Source organism: Orycteropus afer, unplaced genomic scaffold (genome assembly GCF_000298275.1).
Source record: "Orycteropus afer afer isolate SDZICR_OR568_19922 unplaced genomic scaffold, OryAfe1.0 scaffold00198, whole genome shotgun sequence".
NCBI lineage: Eukaryota > Metazoa > Chordata > Mammalia > Tubulidentata > Orycteropodidae > Orycteropus > Orycteropus afer.
The window spans coordinates 3,379,600-3,401,685 of record NW_006921785.1 but is presented as its reverse complement, the minus strand read 5'-3'; positions in this window follow the sequence as shown (position 1 = coordinate 3,401,685).

The window sequence follows — 22,086 nt, the reverse complement described above, 5'->3', positions numbered from 1 at the left end:
AAAACCAAAGATGTATGGAAACAATTAGTCCAAGAGACTGGTATACCATGCAATCCTTAGCCTATATGACCATGAGACCAGAAGAACTAGATGGTGCCTGGCTACCCTGGTTAACCTCTCGGAGGGGGATCTGTGTAGGAGATCCTGGATAGAGTGGGAGAACAAAATCATTAAAAAAAAAAAAGATCAGCTTTGCTGGTCTGATAGAACCTGATGAAACCCTGAGACTATGGCCCCTAGTGTCCTTCAGATCTGGAATTGAACTCACTCCTGTGGCTTCCAGCCAAATAAAAGACAGGTATATGGGCTGAACATTTACATTAGGTAGATACACTCCTTGGAGAGATCAATCATGGAAGAACAGAGAGGCAGCGTTTGCACAGGGAGTTGGCTTGGGAGGGGGAGGTGGGCAGGTGTGCATGGGAGAGAAGGACATAGGGAAGAGGTAACTATGGGGAGGAAGTGGGAAGAGAGCTGTTACATTGTGGGAAATTGCAGTCAGTGTCATGAGACAAAATGTGTATGGACTGCTGTATGGGAAATGAATTTGCTCTATAAACTTTCACTTAAATCACAATAAAAATTAAAAAAAAGAAACCCAGCCATTTAAAACCTTCTGGAGCATAGTTCTACTCTGATTAATTGATTATGTTCCCATGGTGGATACTATAGTAATATAGTTACTACTATTATGGATTCAGTTTTTTGATGACTATAAACTTGAGATTTGAGTAAACTCTCTATTCTGAATGATGGAATGAAGTTACTTAATGGTCAAATTGGGAATTATTATCAAGAATTTTATATATGTCTAAGTATTGCCCTAATCAATGGGGAATAAATAATTAAATAAGTGGAAAATATTTGGATCCATAAATTCCAATTATAAGAAATTTATTCTAAGATAATTAAAGATTTGTTTAAAGATAATGTTAAAAGGTTCTTATTAGAACATTTTGAAAAATTGCAATGACAAAATATTAAAAGTAACTGAAATGCTTGAAAATAAGATATTGCTTAAATCAGGTACATAATGTCCATATTGTTTAGCCATTGAAAATGATGCCTTAAGCCCCAAACTTAGAAATATCCCAAATATCCATCAATTGGGTTCTGATTGAATATAAATCCCTGAGACTATAAGAATCCATTCACACAATAGAGTACTATAAAAACTAAAAAAACAAACTGCCGTCAAGTTTGATCTGACTCATAGCGACCCCTCCTTGGGTTTCCGAGGCAGTATCTCTACAGAAGTAGATTGCCCAGCCTTCCTTCCGAGAAGTGGCTGGTGGGTTTGAACTGCCAGACTTCTAGTTAACAGCCAAATGCTTTAGGCACTATACCACTAGAGCTCTCATAGAGTACTATGCAGCTGATAAAAAGCATGATGCTCTCTATAAGTTAATGTGGAATGATCAAACAAAGTGCAGAAGAGTGTATTTTTTGTCTGTATGTGCTTATATTTATATAATGAAAATGCTGAAAAATGGAGGGGGAAATGAACAGCTGAAGGAGAGGGAATAATTAAACAAACAATAGAAGATAATTTCCCTGAGTGAGAAAGAGTTGGATCTGAGGATCAAAAGGAACTCATAGGTCACTAGGATTAAAATCTACATACTTAAGCCCATTCTGGTAAAATTCATGAACTGCAGATGCAAAGAGAACCAACAAACAAACAAAGAGAGAAATGTTAATTACAAAAGAAAAGGAAATAGGAGGGGAAGATATCTATAAAAACAGTTACTAGTGATAGATAAAATTCCTCTTGCTGGTCAGGGTAAAAAAAATAAAAGAGAGAGAGAGAGAGAGAGTGTGTATCACCTGGATTTTGAGAAAAATATTCTAGAATGAACCTTAAGCAAATAAAAAATGAACCAAACAGATACCTCAAGAAGATGAAGGAGAGAGATTCAGTGGTGGGAAAATGGGCCTCCGTCTCTCAATCAGTTTCTTGCCATTTCTCCTCCCCTTTCCTCCTCTCCTCTCTTTTTTCCCTCCCCTCCCCTTCCCTCTTCTTCTCTTCCCTCTCCAGTCCTTCTCTTTTCTCTCTCTTTCTCTCATACAGTTGTAGCAGAGGCCTCAGCTGAACCCAAGGGGAGTTTTGAAGCTGGAGCTGTTCTGAATTGAGATGTGGGCTAGGACTTTTTATCCCACAGGGACAAGTGATTGCATGTAGATTGCCCTGGGAAAAAGAACAGACCTGGGCCCCAGGAATTCCCCTCACTTTCAGGTGATTCTTTGGGAAGGAATCAGTTAGGAGCCACTCCTACAACTGGAAGGGGGATAGGGGCAGTACTTCCAGAATCCTCCACAATGTATGACATGGGGCCATTGATGTGAAATTGTCTATATATACTTATATATCGATTGCAGTGGAATGCTGATATTTAATAATAGGAAAGGGTCCTGATTTGTAGCTTTTGCTGATTATTGTGTATAAACAAACATTCTTATCAAGACCACTATCAAGCTGTCAATATGATGTTGCTGTTTACCTCTCATGAGCTGGTATAAGCCACTCCAACACACTATTGTACATACATGAGGAAATTTAGGAGGGAAAGTGTGGGGAAGGGGAGAGGCACAATAAGCAACCATTCGGACCTTGCTCGACTAGAGTTTTTACTGTGTGCAGTTGATTTTCTCTTTTTGTCACCTTTCTAATCCTCTGGTACCCTGCCCCTTTTCCTTTCCCATCCCAGTAAGTTGGTATTCTTTGTATGCAGTTTTCCAGAGAGAGTCTCAAATAGTTGTTCAAACTGAGGTATATGTGACTATCAACACGTGTATGTGGCTATAGGCCCAATGTGCTGGTGCCTAGCAGGAATGGGCAAACTTGCTTTGTAAAGGACCAGTTAGAAAATATTTTTGGCTTCGTGGCACATATGGTCTCTGTTGCAACTGCTAATCTCCCATGGGCCACAGTTTGCTGACTCTTGCTGTATATGATACCAGTGTATCACAAGCTTCTGTGTAAGTGCTGATTATAGTTATTTCAAAGGGCCCAGAGGAAGAAATCTCTTAACTCTAGACAAACCAACTTAGAGAAGAGATTTAGGGCTTACGGGGAGGTTTTGTGGTCTAGCTGGCTTTGTGAATGTAGCCTTACCCAGGAATGTTTTTTAACTTCTTTTTATCCAGAGTCAAATAAAATGAGAAGAGAACCCTTGGGTAAAAAGGAAAAGATGAAAAGAATCACCATCACTATCACCACCACTGTTGTTAAGTGGCATCAAGGTGGTTCCAACTTGCAGGGACCCGGTGTAGAATAGAATGGAACCCTGTCCAGTCTTGCATCATCCTTACAATCACTGCTACGCTTGAGCTCATTATTGCAGCCACTCTGTCAGTTCATCTTGTTGAGGTCCTTCCTTTATTTCACTGACCTTGTACACTACCAAGCATAATGCCATTCTCCAGGGATGGTCCCTCCTGATAATATGTCCAAAATACATGAGACAGGATCTTGCCATCCTTGCTTCTAAGGAACATTCTGGCTCTACTTCTTCCAAGAAAGATTTGTTCATTCTACTGGCAAACCAAAACCAAAACCAAAACCGAACCAAACTCATTGCTGTCGAATTGGATCTGACTCATAGTGACCCCTCTATTCTGGTTCCCTACTGCTGCTCTGACAAGAAAATACCACAAATGGGATGGCCTTAACAAACAGGAGTTTATTCTTACAATCTGGAGGCTTTAAGTCCAAGTTCAAAGTGCCAGGCTCTAGGGGCTGGGTGAAAGCCCCTCAACCTTGGGATCCAGCTCCGCCTCCTGCTCCCAGCCCACTGGAGCTAGAGGCATTTCTTCACTCAGACAGCTGTTGGCTGCTGAGGCTGAGAAGCCCCAAGGTTGACAAGTAAAAAGGCACAGTCCCGATGTTACCAAACCACATGGCAGCCCATTAACTTAAGTCCATTGTAGGTCCCAAGGTCAGCAGAGCATAGCAGGCTGCTGAGCAACGACATGGCTACATGAAGGATCTAAGTGTGCCAAAGGCTAGAGACCATTCCCAAGGCTTCTCCTTAAATACAGGAAGCAGACCACATCCCAAAGGCAACTACTCAGCTGCTTGTGGTAGATCCCACCATGGAGTTGTTTGGCAGTCTCATCATGGGGAATAACTACCACCAGCTGCCCAGCCACTAAACCAGGCCCAGCCAAGTTGACACACGAACATAACCATCACACCTTCCTTGGGTTTCTGAGGCTGTATCACTACAGAAGTAGATTGCCCAACCTTCCTTTCGAGGAGTGGCTGGTGGGTTTGAATCTCCAGCCCTGTGGGTTAGCAATCAAATGCCTTAAGCACTACACCACCGGAGCTCCAATTCTATTGGCAGTCCATGGTGTATATTCAATATTCTTCACCAACCTCATAATTCAAAGGCACCAATTCTTCTTGGGTCTTCCTTTGAAAGCTGGATATTGAGTACCATTATCCAGCTTTCACACACATATGAGATGATTGAAAATACTGTGGCTTGGGTCAGGCGTACCTTAGTCCTCAAAGTGACATCTTTGCTTTTTAACATTTGGAGGAGGTCTTTTGCATTAGATTTGTTTAATGCAAATACTTCATTTGATTTATTGACTGTTGCTTCTGTGGGTGTTGATTGTGGATACAAGTAAAATGAATCCTTGACAATTTCAATCTTTTCTCCATTTATAGTGATGTTGCTTATTGGTCCAATTGTGAGGACTTTTGTTTTCTTTGTGTTAAAGTGTAATCCACCTGAAAGCTATAGTCTTTGATCTCCATCAGTGACTACTTCAAATGCTCTTTGCTTTTAGCAATCAAGGTTGTGTCATCTCCATATTGCACATTGTTAATGAGTCTCCCTCCAATCCTGATGCTGCATTCTTCTCCATATAGTCCAACTTCTTGGATTATTTGCTCAGAGTACAGACTGTATGAGTACACTGAAAAAATACAATCCTGACACACACCTTTTTTATTTTAAACCATACAATATCCTCTTGTTCAGTTCAATCGCTTCTTGCTCTGTGTACAGTTTCCCCATGGGCACAATGAAGTGTCCTGGAATTTCCATTCTTTGTAATGTTGTCTGTAATTTGTTATGATCCACAGTCAAATACTTTGGCATAATTAATAAAACACAGGTAAACATCTTTCTGTATTCTATTTTCAGCCAAGATCCATCTGACATTAGCAATGATATCTCTTGTTCCACATTCTCTTCTGAATCTGGCTTGAATTTCTGGCAGTTCCTTGATGTACAACATTTTTGAATTATTTTCTGCAAAATTTTACTTGCATATGATGTTACTGTTATAATTTGATAATTTACTCATTTTGTTGGATCACCTTTCTTGGAATGGGCACAGATACAGATCTCTTTGAGTCAGTTGGCCAGGTAGCTGTCTTCCAAATTTCTTGGCATCGATGAATGGATGCTTCCAGCACTGCATCCATTTGTTGAAACATCTCAACTGTTATTCTGGAGCCTTGTTTTTTGTCAATGCCTTCAGTGCAGCTTGGACTTCTTCCTTCAGTACATCCGTTCTTGATAATATGCTTCCTCCTAAAATGGTTGAACATTGACCAATTCTTTTGGGTATAGTGACTCTGTGTATTCTTTCCATTTTCTTTTGATGCTTCCTGTATTGTTCAATATTTTGCCCATTGACTCCTTCAATATTGCAATTTGAGGGTTGATTTTTTTTTCTTCAGTTCTTTTAGCTTGGGAAATACTGAGGGTGTTCTTCTCTTTTGGTTTTCTAAGTCCATGTCTTTGCATATTTCATTATAATACTTTGTCTTCCAAAGCTGTCCTTTGAAATCTTTTGTTCAACTTTTTTACTTCATTTTTTCTTCTATTCACTTTAGCTGCTCTACATTCAAGAGCAAGTTTCATAGTCTCTTCTGACATTCATTTTGGTCTTTCCTTTCTTTTCTTGTTTTTAATGATCGATTGCTTTCTTCATGTATGATGCCATTGATGTTATCCCACAACTCATCTGGTCTCCAGTCATTAGTGTTCAATGCATCAGATCTATTCTTGAGATGTTCTCTAAATTCAGGTGGAATATACTCAAGGTTGTACTTTAGCTCTTATGGACTAGTTTTAATTTTCTTCAGTTTCAACTTGAGCTTGCATATGACCAATTGATGGTCTGTTTTGCAGTTGGCCTCTGGCCTTGTTCTGACTGATGATTTTGAGTTTCTCCATCATCTCTTTCTACAGATGTAGGTGATTTGATTCTTGTATACTCCGTCTAGTGGTGGACCTCACCACCATGTGGCATTACCACCACCAATTCCACTAACAACCCCAAAATCAAATCTTTATTTATTAACTTATTTATTATAAGTTGTATTTGGAAAAATATGACTAGGATAAAGGCAGCCACTCACTATTGCATTATCACTGCTAAAAAAGGCTTAGTAGGTAGATTAACAGAGAAAACCAGGTCGGACGGGAAGAAACCTTAACATGGCTAAGACATTAAACTCTTCTTCATCCTTTCAGCACATGAATTATTTGAATGTTAATGAGAAATTCATGATTTTTTTTTTTTTTTTTGGTCAATACTTGATGAGCATCCCTAGCAGACTGTTGTATATACTGAAGCTACAATCATTTTCCCAAATGTATTTAGGGCAAATCTCTTTTCTCCTGGCTTCTATTCTTAAATGAGTAGTTTAGACTTCTTGAACAGCATTCTGAATTTTTATGAATTTGCTTTGGAGTAGATTCCTAAATTTCACTAATAATAATAATAATTAGCCCCCTAACTCTGGTAGCATAGTGCCTAAGGCACTTGACTGCTAACCAGAAGGCTGGCGGTTCAAACCCACCAGCTGCTCCCTGCCAGGTAGCCTGGCCATCTCTTTAGGGAGCTCTGGTGATGTAGTGCCTAATAAGGCACTTGACTGCTAACCAGAAGGCTGGCGGTTCAAACCCACCAGCCACTCCTCGGAAGGAAGGTTGGGCAATCTACTTCTGTAGTGATGTCACCTCGGAAACCCAAGGAGGGATCGCTATGAGTCGGATCCGACTTGACAGCACATAACAACAACAACTAAAAAGAAATATTCTCCTGACCATGTTTTGCTTGGATTTCCCTCTGTAATTCTACAAGATTGGAAGTACAAGAGGCCACTTCTTTCTTGGCTATCAGTTGTCTTAGGATATATTGTGTGTGCTTACATTTTGGTTGTGTGTGTGTGTGTGGGGGGGTTAGTAGAAAGGTCTTATCTATCTACAATGCTTTGCCTATAAAACTCTTTCAGAATATATGGAAACTGTACTAATCACTACTGAAAACTTTTTTTTTTTGCTTGTTTGTTTTTTCTGTGGCATCCCATTAAAGCAATATTTTGTTGACTTCTCCATGGCAACCAAGAAGCTCAGAGTGGAATTTAGTGTCCAGACAAGTCCATCCTGGTTATGTTGTAATTATCTCTCAGTAATTCTTAATCTTCTCTTCTTCATTGGTTTCTAAAGGGAATCCACCAGGAAACGTTCAACACCACCCAGGGACTCTGTGGATATACATAGAGACCTCACAACACAGAAGGCATGTGGACAGGGTGGGAAGGGTTTGTTTGCTTATTTTAATGCAAAGGGGAAGAGATAGTCAAAGCTTTCTGAGTTTCTCCATTAACGTACCACAATTTAGTCTTGCATGATGGATGAAAAGCACTAGACAAATTCAAGGCCTGGCTTTGAGCTTTGGTTTTATCACTAGTTAGTTCTGACTTTAAGCATATCCTTCACTTCACTGAGGTTCCCTTTCCTTAGCTGTAAACTGAGAATATCACACAAGGATGGTGGGAGAGTAAGCAAGAGACTATATGTGGAAGTGCTTGCTACCTGTGAAGCATGATACAGATGAGACAGATTTGATAAGCTTGGAACCTCAGGTCCACCACCATCAGCCGATGGATTAAACTATTGCCATGGAATGGATATTCAGAGGCTACTGTTCTTGCATTATGTGACAATTGCCACTGGTTGAATGACCCAACAGTTCTGTGCCTCTATTTATTTCTGTTATTCCAGGAAAAACATTTAGAAAGGCTTTCACATGGCTGGAAATGAGTATGTAGAAAGTACCAAGCTGATGAAGCCATGGGATGTATATCTGGGATGCCCATGAGAAATGCCTTAATTAACCACAGATACTCTCTTCCCCCATCCTCCATACTAGCACATAATTGTTGTTGTTGTTGGGTGCCCATTGAGTCAATTTTGACTCATAGTAGTCCTGTGTGACAGAGAACTGCCTCACAGGGTTTCCTTGACTGTAATCTCTATGGAAGCAGATTGCCAGGTCTTTCTCCTGCAGAGCCACTGAGTGCTTTCAAACCTCTAATCTTTTGTTTAGCAGCCGAGTGCTTAACTGTTGCACCACCATGGCTCTTGCCACATGTGATTAGCTCCTCATTTAAAGTTCTGTTCAAGTACCAGCACCAGCCCCTCTATGGGTTCTTCTCTGACCCTGGCTTTTATTCTCTTGCAGTCCATAGCATTCTTGTCTATCAGATTCCAGTAGCATTTACGGTTTGGTCTGTTTTTCTATTATTAAAATTAAATTAGATTATTTACTGAACCCTTGCTACATGAAAGGCTTTGTGTTGATTATAACTATATATTACTTTGATTGGTTTTGTTCAGATTGCCTGTCTTTGTATGTGTTGTACCCATTAAAATCTGAGATCACTTGTGAGATATGTATCCTCCACAACAGCCAGCACATGGAATTAATAGCATGAATCAACCCACTCCCCACCTAGTAGAGCTCTGAGATAATACTACATAGCACAGAGGATGTAACGTTATATACACCCAGAATAATAACTTTGGAAATACACGTACGTAAAAACTTACCTGTATTCTCACCATCTAGAGACACTGGTAGCATAGTGGCTAAGACACTTGCCTGCTAACCAGATGGCTGGCGGTTCAAACCCACCAGCCACTCCTTGGAAGGAAGGTTGGGCAATCCTACTTCCGTAGTGATACTGCCTCGGAAACCCAAGGAGGGGTCGCTATGAGTCGGGGCCGACTCGATGGCACATAACAACAACAACAACAACAGAGACACTATTAATATTTTATTATGTTTAATTTTAACCTTCACCTCTATTTACTTACTTGGAATATTCCATATATAAAGTTTTGTACTCCATGTTTTCCCATATCAATAAAAATTTTGGAAATATAATTTAAATGCTCTGGTGGTGTAGTGGATAAGGCACCAGACTGCTAACTGGAAGGTCAGCAGTTCAAACCCACCAGCTGCTCTGCGGAAGGAAGATGGGACAAGCTATTTTCATAAAGATTTATAGCCTCAGAAAACCGATGGGGATTTCTATGAGTCAGAAATGGCTCGATAGCAGTGGGTTTGAGTTTCAGTGAAGTATTACATCGCATTGACAAACTATCATTTATTTACTGCTTTCCTTGTTAGACATTTAAGTTGTTTTAAGGTTTTCGTTATTGCACATAATATTGTAAGAAGTATTTTGAATATGTATGTCCAGATATCTACCCGCCTACATGTTGATTATTCTCCATTGGAAGTATTCATGGAATATAATTGACTATCCAAAGGCTGTGGAGCTTCTAAAGTCATTGATCTGTGTTGCCAAATTGCTGTCAGAAAACTTATCCTTTCTAGTACCACTGTAGAGAAGAATGCCTGATCTATGATTTCAGTACTAACCGAAAAGGTCAGTGGTTCAACCTGACCCAGCTGCTCCACAGGAGAAAGATGAGACAGTCTGCTTCCATAAAGTTTACAGCCTTGGAAACCCTATAGGGCAGTTCTACTCTGTACTATAGGGTTTTTATGAGTCAGAAGCGGCTTGACAGCAATGAGGTTGTTTTTTTTTTTTCCTTTAACACCAGCATAATGATTGACTTTTTCAATATTTACAAATTTGATTAGAATGTATGGGGTTTTAGTTTTACTTTTATGTATTTCTTGGATCATTCACTCACTCACTGCATTGAGTTGATTCCGATTTATAGCAATCCTCATTGGGTTTCCAAGGCTATAAATCTTTACAGAAGCAAACTGTCTCCCCTTTCTTCTGCAGTAGCTGGTGGGTTTGAACCATCAGCCTTTTGGTTAAGCCAAATGCCTTAACCACTACCCTACCAGAACTCCTTTTGTGTGAACTTAGACATTTATATATATTTATTATAAAATTCTATTTCTTTTTTCTGAATTACCTGTTTATGATTTTTGACCATTAAAAAAATGGAAGTGTTAGTATTTTTCTTATTGATGTGCAACATCTGATACATTATTGAAGGTCTCTAAAATGATTTTAAAGTCAACTGCATATTTTTGAAGTCACACTTTGCATGTTATTGTTGTTATGTGCCATCGAGTCAGACCTGACTCATAGCGAGCCCTCCTTGGATTTCTGAGGAGATGTCACTAAGGAAGTAAATTGTCCAACCTTCCTTCTGAGGAGTGGCTGGTGGGTTTGAACTGCTAGGCTAGCAGTCAGGTGCCTTAGGCACTCTGCTACCAGAGCTCCCACGCTATGCATGGCTTTCCATTAAGTGTATCGTTTGTTCTGAAACAGATTCACAGGCCCATCAAACCAGAGGATATCAAACCAAAATCAAACTCATTGCCATCGAGTCTGATCCAACTCATAGCGACCCCTACTTGGGTTTCTGAGGCAGTATCTCTACGGAAGTAAATTGCCCAATCTTCCTTCTGAGGAGTGGATGGTGGGTTTGAACTGCTGGCCTTCTGGTTAGCAGTCAAATGCCTTAGGCACCATGCCACCAGACCTCTCAAACCGGAGGATGCTGCTGACAAAAAGATGGGCTTGTGTTAAAGCAAGAATAAGAAGACCTCTGTGGCCCAGTTGTAGGAGGTGAGGCCATGCATTGATTTTTCTTTTCCCTTTCATCCTTCCCTCCTTCCTTTCCTCCCTCCCTTCCTCTTTTTCTGCCCCATTCCTTTCTTCCTTACTTCCTATTTTTCATAATTTTAACGTGTTAGTAACGGCTTGACTAATTAGACCACACATATTTCTTAGGAAGTCTCTGTTTTATATACTCCCCCGCCCCCTAGATAATACAGATTTCTGAAAGCATTGAAAGAACAAAGACTGTTTTTCAAAGTCCATTTATTTACAAGATGCTCAAGAAGCATTCAGCACAGAACTGTTAATCAACTTCTTTTTTTTTTTTTAAATAGACATCAGCAACTTCCTTAGATGGATGTTAACATGAATCTTGATTTTGCAGATGAAACTTAGAAAAGTTAAAAGCAAGTTGCTTGCTTTCCATTGAGTGGGTCCTTTTGTGTTGGAGCAGATTTGCAGCCAACCAGACCAGATAGCACTGCCGCACAGCCCGCAGAAAGATGCCCTTGGGTTCATGTTAAAGCACGAATGAGAACTCTGTAGCCCACTTGTAGGTCAGCCTGTGCATCAACATTTCTTCCTTTCCTTTTCTTTTCTCCTTCTTGCTCAGGATCAACAGCTAGTAAATTGATAGTCTCAAAACTTGAACACAGGTCTGCTTGATGCTTGCTTCATGCTCCAGTCTACTCCACTCAGCTGGCCTGCTTACAGCTGTTAGCTTTTGTGTGATCAAAAAGCCTATACCAGATCCATGAGGCAGGCCCTGTAGGAGACAGGGCACAGTGGTGGGTCATTTGCCAGATTATTGGCTAGGAGAGTCAACAAATTCATGGATGAGAGAGAATCCTTAATAGGGGCCAGAGGGACTATGTCTCTGGCAAAATGGCCCAAGGGGATATTGGATAGGAAGAGGCACACTGGTATAGAATGATGAAGAAGCTGGTAAGTGAAGAGAATTAAGGTTTGTCCCTTCCCTCTACAAATCTTCAGGAGCTCCATGAATGGTCAGTCTGTTTCAGAGTGACTGTGAAAGGCTATGGGGGTTTCTAGGACTGCATAGGAGTAGCAGTGGACCCACAAGATGGATGTGAACTGCTTGAGGCTCTATTAACATGAAGAATTAAGGGCCCAAGGGTCAGAGGGAGGAAACAACCCACGTGTTCACCAGTGGAGGAATGGATAAACAATATGTGGTATATACACACAATGAACTAGTGCTCAGCCAAAAACAGAATTTAAGTCCTGTACATGGTACAGTATGGATGAAACTTGAAAACATTGTACTTAGTGAAAACAGTCAAACACAAATGGATAAATATTGTATGATCCCACTTATATGAAATATCTAGAAAAGGCAAATGCATAGAGATTAGATATGCATAAAGTAGATTAGAGGTTTTCAGGGGCTAAGGGGAGGTAAAAATGGGGACTTTATTGCTCAATGGATATAGGGTTTGTTTGCAGTGGAAAGAAAGTTGTGAAAATAGATAATGGTGATGCTTCTACAACATTGTAAATGTAATTATCACTGAATCATACACTTAAAAATGGTCAAAGAAAAAAAAAGCAAATGTTATGTTACATATATATTGTATTTATTTTTTTTTACCACCAAAAAAAAAAAAAAAAAGAAAGAAAGAGAGAGAGAAAGAGCAACAAGTTTCAAAGTTTCAAGTGTGAAGTGGCCTGAATAGGGAGAAGATCTGGCAACAGACTGACAGGGGGATGGAAGTACTTTTTTCACACGCCATCCACTCTTCTGAGGAGTGTGATGAATTATTTCTGTTCATTGAGTTTCCCAACATCACTGAACATAGTGCTGTTGAGAATATGAACATGGACGAGGGGCAAGAGTGCTTTCTGGTGATTATGACTCACAGTGAAGAATATCTTTTATGTCACAGGGCAGTGATACAATTTTATGGCATAATACTTACCCTTACTATGCAAGATGCATCTGGATATTTTCTTTTTTTCTTCTATTTCATTTAAGCCAAAGTGCTGGCACCTCCCACAAAAAATGATTTCACATTCCAAAATGGGTCATGACTTCCAAACCAAACTCACTGCCACTGAGTCAAGTCTGACCCACAGCGATCCCCATTGGGTTTCCAAGGCTGTACATCTTTACAGAAGCAGATTGCCTCATCTTTCTCCTGTGGAGTGGTTGATGGGTCATGATTTACTGAGTGAAAGTATCATTGTTCTTAGTTGTATCATGTATCAACATATACAGAATGCCCACAAAAGTCTTCATTGAAGCCTTTTGTAACCACAATGAGCAGCATGAAAATTGCAAATAAAATTTTTATCCTGGGAGAAAAGATACAAACAGGTGTTTTAATTTGGGTTAACTACTGTCCTTTGGAAGGAAGGTTGGGCAATCTACTTCCGTAGTGATACTGCCTTGGAAACCCAAGGAGGGGTCGCTATGAGTCGGGGCCAACTCGATGACACACAACAACAACACTGTCCTAGCCTGCAAATAAGGTGGCACAAATGGTTTGTACTCCACTACTAACCTGGTGGTACCCCAGAAGAAAGGCCTGACAATCTGCTTCTAATAAAGATTACAGCCAAGAGAATCCTATGGAGCAGTTCTACTCTGTAACACAGGCGGTTGTCTAGAATGTATTCTGTAAAGCCAAGATTGGAAGCCCGTTCTGAATATGTGCACCTGAGTACCACTTCATGTTCAGTCTTGCTAAGCCTGCGATAAGGCGGCATCCCTCACAAGCTTCCCAGGACCCCTTGACAGTGCACACAAAGAGAACCAGCCTTTTCTTGTTTGGGCCTTAGCTCTTTCCTATTTGATTGAATTTGAAGAGGAACTGTTTGCCTTTGGCCGCACATCCTGAATCATAATCAGGATGCTGCTGGCACCGAAAAACTGCTCCCACCCTTGCCTGAAACAACTGAACAGGGAAGCGGAGTTCCTCCCCTCTCCAACCTTAAAGAAAGAGGCTCATAATTTATGGTGTGCTGGCAATACATCAAAAGTCAATTCAGTCACTTACAGTAAAATCAAGGAGGGCAGAACAATGAATATAAAGTGAGGTTAAAACACCTCGTTAAAAGAACAAATTGTCCAACTGACACCAGAATAATGATGCTTATATATTTGTTAGCCAGAGTCAAGTGGCTTTCAGAGAGGCTTCCCATCCGTGGGGTATGAAAAAGGGATAAAGATGTACTCTCAGCTTTTTCAATTTTTTAATTCAACAAATATGCTTTGCTTATATGTGTCAGAGACTGAGCCACAGGGCACACTAAGTTGAAATGAACTGGGATGTTGTTCTCAAGGAGCTCAGTCTAACTGAGGAGACAAATAATTAGTAAAAATGTCAAAAGAACCACCGCAGAGCTATTGTTGTTAGGTGCCTCTGAGTTGTCCCCTGACTCATGGGGACTCCATGCAGAACAGAACAAAACACTGCCTGGTCCTGTGCCATCCTCACGATGGGTTGGGGACCAGATTGTTGTAATCCACAGGATTTTCAGAAGCAGACCACCAGGACTTTCTTCCTAGTCTGCCTTAATCTAGAAGCTCCACTAAAATCTGTTCAGCATCGTTGTTGTTGTTATGTGCCGTTGAGTCAGCCCCGACTCATAGTGACCCCTCCTTGGGTTTCCGAGGCAGTATCATTACGGAAGTAGATTGCCCCATCTTCCTTCCGAGGAGTGGCTGGTGGGTTTGAATCGCCAGCCTTCTGGTTAGCAGCCAAGTGCCTTAGCCACTATGCTACCAGAGCTCCATGCAAGTACCTGAGGTGCATTGGCCAGAAATTGAACCTGGGTCTCCTGTATAGAAGGCAAAAATTCTACCACTGAACCACCACTGCCCCCATTCCAAGATCTGAGGAGGCGCTTAAAAGAGTTTGTGTTGAAGCTTGCTATGGAGGCTGTGATGGCAAGATGGGATGTATTTTTATTTATTTAAAAATCTTTGAACTCTACAATTTCCTGGCATCTAGAAACCACAGTAGAAAGACATCAAGTGGAAAAAACCAAGTCTAGTCTAAGTAGAGAGGGTTAATACTGGCCCAGTCAGATCTGATTCTGAGTTTAGCCAGCCCAGCTTGTCGTCTCAAAGTGTGGGGAGTTAGCAAGAAACACAGGAAAACCTATACTCATGAATTGGTTGAAATTTTTGGTGGATGTAGTATTGGGAGGTGTGAGCTGGGCGCCATGAAATGGGTCATTTGGCTTTCTCCATGGGAGAGAATAGAAGAGAGCTTGTGTGTGCCTCATAAATTTGTGTGATGGATGTCTACCGTCTATGCCAGTTCAGAGCATGTGTGCTCCTATGGAGAATGTCACAGCCTAAGGCACCTGCCCACTGGGATCTCTTCCCTTCCTCCAAGGCCCTGGACCAAATGTTCTATGTTGGTCTTCCATCTGGTGGGGGAAACCAGCTACTTCTCCAAGTCTTCAGGCTCAAGTCTCAAGACTGAGATGTCCTGCTAAATTCTTTTTCTGGGACAGTGTTTCTGTAATCTTTGCAAAATATCATTTGTGACTATTTTCACACTCCTCTTTTAATCTTCTCCATGATTACTTATTATATTAAAAAGGTTCTGAGTAATAGATGACATTATGGAATTACTGCTAGTATTCTTGGGTATCATAACGGTATAGTTATGAGTAAGAACACCCTTATTTTTAGGAGCATATGATGAAGTATTTATGTGATATAACATCTGCAATCTTCAAATGTTTTAGCAAAAATATAGATAGATAAAACTAATATAAAAAATGTTAAGAACTATTCAGTCTACGTAGAAGGTATATGGATGTTCATTGTTTCAGTCTTTCAACTTTTCTGTGTACTTGAATTTTATTCATAATTTAAAGAAACTTGGGAGGAAGGTGGAAGAAGAAAATTATTGAAACAGAAGTTCTTGATCTGTGTTTCATGGAAGTCTAGAAGGGGTGTGTGGACTTCAGAGAACAGGAAGTTTCTAAAACTCAGTAACTCACTGCCATCGAGTAGATTCTGACACATAGCGACCCCCACTGGGTTCCCAAGGCTGTCAGTCTTCACTGAAGCCGACTGTCTCATCTTTCTTCCACGGAGCAGTGGGTGGGTTTGAACCACTGACTTTCTGGTTTGCAGCCAAATGCTTTGACTACCACACCACCACAGATGATCCTTGGGGAGCTTCTAAATTTATATAAATCTTTTTTTTTTCTTCTTTTGCATTAATGCTATTAGTTTAATGTTGACAAAGACATCCCAAAGCATGACTGTTAGTTATGATGAGTCAACTCAAGGGACTTGGATGATGGATGATGAGTGTCTACCATCCATGCCTTTTGCTTGGTGTGGCCAGCTATGAGCCAAGGTCCTGTGCTCTCCTCCCAGAATGGAGTGTTAGGTGTTCCACTCCTAACTTTTAGTTGCTCTGTGTCTCATTATAGCAGTACCAGATCCATGCAGGGAGTGAGTGGGGGTGAAGGCTTTTATAGGGCAGAGACCAGGAGGTGCTGTTAGATTCTTTCCTAAGGGCCTGAGCTGAGTGCAGTCTCTAAGCATCAGCCCCCTCCTGCTGCTCCACTCTGTCAGGTGAGGGGGCTTCTATTAGACCAGTGTAAGGGGTCTTATTTTCTCAATATTAGGACAGCTATTGAGGACTTGTTAGGCACAAAACCATCAAGAGCTAGGGAAAGGGGTTCCTGGAAATGGGACCAGGGTTATGAGAGTGAACTGGTGGTTCTACAGTTGGCAGAGCAAGCAAACATGAGGCTGGCAGCATTGAGAACGGTGGGGAAGGAGATGAGGGCTTAGCCCCCATCTTCTTACTGGTGGTGATGTCCCACACTCCAGAAGTGGGTTCCTCTGACCACCTGTGGTCCTTCTATGTTCCTGAGTTTCAGAGCTGGGCAAGCTGTTGTTGAGTGACATGACCAAGGGCAGAGTTTGTGTGTTCTCCTAGTTTATATAAATCTTGTGCTGTGTGTTTCTTGCCTTTTAGGGAGGAAAGGTTTATTGTTTGTAGTCTTCTCAGATTTTCAAAGATATGTATAAACTTCCCTCCCCAGTGTTAAGTACCACAGTTTCACTCTGAGGTACCTCTGGGTGGACTTAAACTTTTGGTTAGCATCTAGAGACAAATGATTGGCTCAATATAGGAAAGAACTTTGTATAAATCAAGATCCTGCAAGTAGTCAAGCAGATACTGGCTGAATAGGTGAAGGAGTGAATGTGGTGGAATTTTAGAGATGGAATGGGGGTTGACAGAAGTGTGTCCCAGGCACTCCAAGCCCTAGAAGTTGTAATCTCAAGGGCTGATTATGCAGAGTTCCAGTCCACATCTGCCCTGACATATTCAGCAGCACTCCTAGAGCCTCTTCTATCATGAGAATATCTGTTAGGACTGTTGTGCTGGATCTTTCTCCACAGCATCAGACTTTGAAGTGCTGTAAAGTTTTGTTTCCCTCTGGGTTTACTGAGAGAGAGGACAACCCACATTTGTCATTCTGGTTTCTGAGTTACCCTCTTTTTCATGTTTCCTGTTCCTTCTTTACTCTCAATTTGTTGCTCTTGGCACAAGAATTTGTGTGGATTTGTTCATAACAATTACATTCGGCCTTAGGAAGCATGTGGAATGTTTTAGGAATATTTTTATAACATCTTGGGCCATATTTTTATGGCTGGAAATTAATCAGAGAACTGCAACAATACAGGCTTGCTTATTCAGCTTTACATCCTGAGGGATGAGCTACTTCCCTGCCTCCTATCTTTGTATTCTAGCTCTTTGGCCATATACTCTTCCTTGCACTAGATCCTTCCTCTCTGACAGGGCCTTTGGGGTTACTTACAACTCTAAGTTTTTATGTCAAGTTCCCTGGTCCTTTTCTCATTTCCAGACTCTGTCATGCTCCTTGATTTCCTTTTTTCTCACTTTAGTCCATGCCTTTTTCCCATGCCCCGTATTTTCTTTTTAGAAATTCCTACTCTTTGAGCTGAAGGTACCTGTCCATCCCAATACTTGCATCTCCCTACTCGAGGGACTCATGGAGGTCACCGATGTTGGAATGAGGGTTGAGGTGGGTAGGGGTTAGTTCTTTTTGAAATGACTTTAGCAGTAGAATTTCTGGTACCATTCTCTTGGGAAATGAATTGACAGAGAGTAAACTCCAGCAAACATCCTTTGTGCAACTGTGGTTATAAAGTTCTGGTCCATTTCCATATTTTCAATCATTTTGACCATTGTTTTCAGACTTTAATAATAAATAGTTTTCTGGTGCCTCTTATTTTCAAAGTTAAATGCTAAATCCTGAGGGAAACTGTATCTTCAGTGTGATTCTACAGAACGCTTTTTGGTGCCCCTTGATTCAACATGAATTGGGCATTAATTATGTGACAGGCATTGGGTTAGGCACTCAGGAGAAAGACATTAATTAACATCTTCTTGCTATCAGGAACTCAGGATCTAGTCAAGGAGACTACCATTATGGTATGTTAAGTGTTAAACAAAGTGATATGGACCACAGAATACTCACTGCCCTTGAGTCAGATCCGACTCATAGGGACCCTTCCTTGGGTTGCCGAGGTAGCACTATGGAAGTAGATTGCCCAACCTTCCTTCCAAGGAGTGGCTGGTGGGTTTGAACTGCCAGCCTTCTGGTTAGCAGTCAAATGCCTTAGGCACTATGCCACCAGAGCTACCAGGATCACAGAATAGGAAGGCTTGAACTCTGCTTGGATAGAGATAAGGTAGAGATGGTGGTGAAGTCTTCCCAGCTGAAAAGATGAGATCACAGAAGGGTCTTAAAGGATATGAGTAAGTTTGCTAGGGAGACAATGTTATTATGGGGTTAAAGAAAACAACATTAGGAAAAGTGTGGGGTTGTGAGAGTAGTGGTGTGTTTAGAGATTAAAGAATAGCTGGTATAAGTAGATGTATTGGAGGGGATACGGGTAGAAGTGGAGTGGAGGAGGAAAGATAGAAAAATCATTGTAGCACTCTTTCATTAAGGACCTTAGATGCTGCATTGGTTTCCTAACAAAGTACCACAAACTTAGTGGCTTAAAACAAGAGAAATATATCCTCTCAATTCTTGGAGGCTATTAAGTCTGAAATCAAGGCTTTGGCAGGGCCTTGCTTCCTCTGAAGGCTGTAGGGGTTTTGCCTCTTCTGGCTTCTAGTAGCCTCAGGTATTCGTTTGCTTGTGGCAGCATCACTCCAATCTCTGCTTTCATCTTAATATGGCCATTTTGGATCTGCGTCTATGTCCCTTTTCCTCTTCTTACAAAAACACAAAACCCCAAAACCAACCTGTTGCCGTTGAGTTGATTCTGACTCATAGTAACACTACAGGATAGAGTAGAATGCCACAGAGGGTTTCCAAGGCTGAAAATCTTTAAGGAAGCAGACTGCCACATTTTCTCCCATGGAGTGGCTGGTGGGTTTGAACAGTTGACCTTTCAATTAGCAGCAGAGTGCTTGCTTAACCACTGCATCACCAGGGCTCCTTATATAAGAATGTCAGATGTACTGAATTAGGGCCCACCCTAATGCATCCAAACTTGATTGCATTTGCAAACCCTATTTCCAAATAAGGTCACATTCACAGATATGGGGTGGAGATGTGCATAGGTTAGGACTTCAACATGTTTTGGGGAGAGAAAATTCAGCTCATAATAGGCACTATGTGAAGAAGTTTGAACTTTGTTGGTGGGAATCATCTCTCTATTTCACCATGACCTTTCTGTAGGGCTTTCCCATTCACTATTTCACTGTAAGATGTTCTAAAAGACTTGGGTGAGTTTGTGTGGGAGAAAAATCCCTCTGGCTACAAAATGGAGGATAGACAGGAATAGTGAGATTCTACTTACAGAGTGAGGCCCTCAGAGAATGTTGTGATAATCCAGATGAGAACTGTCAAGTGTCCATGAAACCCAGCAGCATCTGCCTCATAACTGCTTGTTCACTCTGTCCCATCATACCCAGTGACACATGCTTCACCTGGTGTCCACACAGCCTCTGGCTTGACTCCTGCTGGTCTCTGTAGTCACCCTTCACCTCTCTTACAAAAAACCACCCTCCTGTTTTCACTTGGTTCTGCCTATGGTTGCATCACCCAAACTCTATCAGGTACCCCCAGGACACACATGACAGAGAAACAGCAGGATGGATGAGGAGGTGTTGCCCTAGGCCTTCCTCTCTGTCTCAGTTGAGTTTGGGTCAGGCTTACCATTTCCTTAATATCACATGCAGTCCTTATTGCCACCCTCATTTCAGGAAATGGATCAATCAGTGTGTGCTAGGGAGCCCTGCCTATAGTAACATGAACTCAAAGGCTTCCTGCTCATGGTGTGCGATGGGCTCAGACATGTTTCTTCAGGCCTTTTGGCTGCACTTGATAGGTTCCTATATTACCTCACCCAGCTGAACATCTGGTAATGTAAACCTCAGGTGCTCTAGAAGCTCCTGGATACACTGCTGGCTTCTGTCTCCCAGAGAAGAGTGCCTTTAACTCCAGCCATTTCCTGTGGATTTTGCCTCCAAAGGTTTAGAGCAGTGTTGGCCCGAATGTTCCAGGTGCTCAGCAGACAAAAAAAAAAAAAAAAAAAACTTCATCATGGTCAAAATCTTTGGGAAAACCCCGGGCTAAGTACTTTGATTTACTCCAGGCCTTCTCAAAGTCTTTAACACACTAATATGCATCATGGCTCTACAAGGGGGTTAAGAATATATTTAGCCCATTTCCAAAAACCATTGGATCAAGGAACTTCCTCACACCTCTTTCCTTTCTGTTTCTTATGGATTAAATTATATTCCTCTAAAGGTTATGTTGGTGTCCTAATCCTGTTGTTGTTGTTGTTGTTGAGTCGGACCTGACTCATAGCAACCCCTCCTTGGGTTTCCGAGGCAGTATCACTAGGGAAGTAGATTGCCCAACCTTCCTTCCCAGGAGTAACCCTGGTAACTGTCAATGTGACCTTGTTTGGAAATACCTAAACACACTCATTTCCATGGAGTCATGCCAACTCATAGTGACCTCTGAAGATGTTATCACCTAACAAGAGGTCAGATTGGAACAGGGTGGGTCTTAATCCAATCTGAGTGATGTCCTATAAAAAAGAATAGAGCCTAGACAGCCATGTGAGTAAGGAAGCAGAGGGTGTGCGCCAGCTGCAAGCCAAGGAAGGCCTGGGGCTAGCAGAAGTTGGGAGAGAATTTTCCCCTAGAGCTATCTGAGAGAACACGGCCCTGCCATCACCCTAGGACTTCTAGCCTCTAAAGCTGTGAGACAATACATTTCTATTTTTATAAGCTACCTAATTTGTGGTATTTTGTTAAGGTAGCCCTAGAAAATCAATACATCATCACAGAGGCCTTTCTGCTGGGGAAAAAGAAACTCAAATGAGTCTCAAGCCTTGCATGGAATAGATACTCTACCTCTTAGATTTTGAAGTGATTCATAATTAAGGTTAGCATATGTCCTGGTTTGCCTAGGGCTGTTCTAGTTTACACAAATTGTTCCAGTATAATTATTAATAACTTTGCCCCTTTTACTTTCAAAAGCTCCCTGGTTTGGGGGATAGACTGGGAATCACCCTAACCATAGCCCACTGCAGACCCCAGAGGAATTTTGAAACCCATTGGTTGGCTCATTGTTATGCTTCACGTGTGCCCTTAACAGCGATGCCATCCTCTGACTCACAGCTTGTTCTCTGACCACCTCTGATATATGCCAGCGGGCCCTGGACCCTTACCCCATTATTCAGCCACCATAGTCAGCTGGGCAAAATGCCTCACCTTTCTCAAAAGTGATTCTGCAAGAGAGTTGACAGAAAATCAGTGCCCCTAAGAGGTGCAGGCCTTTAATATTAGGTATCTCTTCACAATACATGCCTTCCCTCATGGCATTTCTGGAACTCCTTAGCGTGTGAACTTTTGGACTCTTTGTCTGCTGGTCTGTTGTAGAATTGTTTGTCCATGTCAGTCTTTCTCCTCCTTCTCTTGTCTCCTTTTATTCCTGCTACCGAAGCGGTCACCTTCCTGCTGTCAGATGTTCTGAAGGAATCTGTGATAAAAAATATTAGGAAAACATCCCTATTTAGGGGATAAGAGAAATAAAAGAGGAGAAAGACCAAGTGGGTGAAGCAGGAACCAAGTAGCTGATGAATTAGGGAGATTACAAATGAGAGAATTTATGGAGAAAAACAAAGACAGTTGCTTGATACATACATATATATATATATA